Genomic DNA, 991 nt, shown 5'->3' with positions numbered 1-991 from the left:
ATAAACACCCACCCAGTGGCCTGTAAAGTGTTCCCATCCGATGCAAAGAAAGGTGTTTTTCCAAACGGAACAGATCAAAAAGTAGGCTAACTTTCACAGAAGCTGGTTCAAGCTTTCAACCCTTTCTTGCTGGATTCGCTCTCACATCTCAATGCGACACGTTTAGGTCAGTACGCCAACACATCTGGCTTTTCGATAGCTTGCATTTGATATGCTATGTGGGAGCCAATGGGCTTGCCTTCAACATGCGCATTATTTCGAACGTGCGGGCCAAACCAAACCGTTTGACAAACGGCAAAGCAACAAAGAATCACTCTTTTTTTTAGTCGGGTGGGCCGTGCGTGCTGCCAGGCAGGCGCCTAGGTTTGATCTTTGTGTTTAGTTGATGTTCCGCTCCTTGTGGTTAGTTAATGTTTATCTCGTCTTCAGAAGAGACAGCGCGTGCTGTTTAGACTGGCGCGCGCGCTCCAGACGTCACCTCCCTCTCAGATGGGGCAAGGCTCGCGCGATATAATGTAGTTAGCCTACCTTTATATCTGCTGATTGTAAACAGTAAACTCCCGATTTAGTCGTATACAATATGCTGTAATGTTTCAAAGAAGCAACGAGAAAATTAACAGAAACAGAGATATAACATACTAGACATGTCCATTATCTTTTCCCTAAAGTTTCGTTTTTTTAAACTTTGGTCATACGACCTCAGATAAGGAGAAAGCAGACCCGTGGTCGCCTTGAGGCCCACTTATCGGTCATATCGGGTCACTGTTTTCCTAACCAGATAAGAAACAGTCCCTTAATCGAGTTTCTTCTCAGAGTAACCGCAGGGCGATAAGCTAATTAGAGTGAAATTGCGTTTCAGATGTGCACCGGGTGGGTGCGGGTGAGCAGTGGATCGGCCATAGATAAGCTAGTCAGAAAACATAACCGTTTGTAGTTTGTGATGGCTTTAGTTTTAACTGAGCTAGGCATGGAATGATTTATGTGAGGTTTG

This window comes from Alosa alosa, chromosome 7 (genome assembly GCF_017589495.1).
Source record: "Alosa alosa isolate M-15738 ecotype Scorff River chromosome 7, AALO_Geno_1.1, whole genome shotgun sequence".
Lineage (NCBI taxonomy): Eukaryota > Metazoa > Chordata > Actinopteri > Clupeiformes > Clupeidae > Alosa > Alosa alosa.
This window is presented reverse-complemented; position numbering follows the sequence as displayed.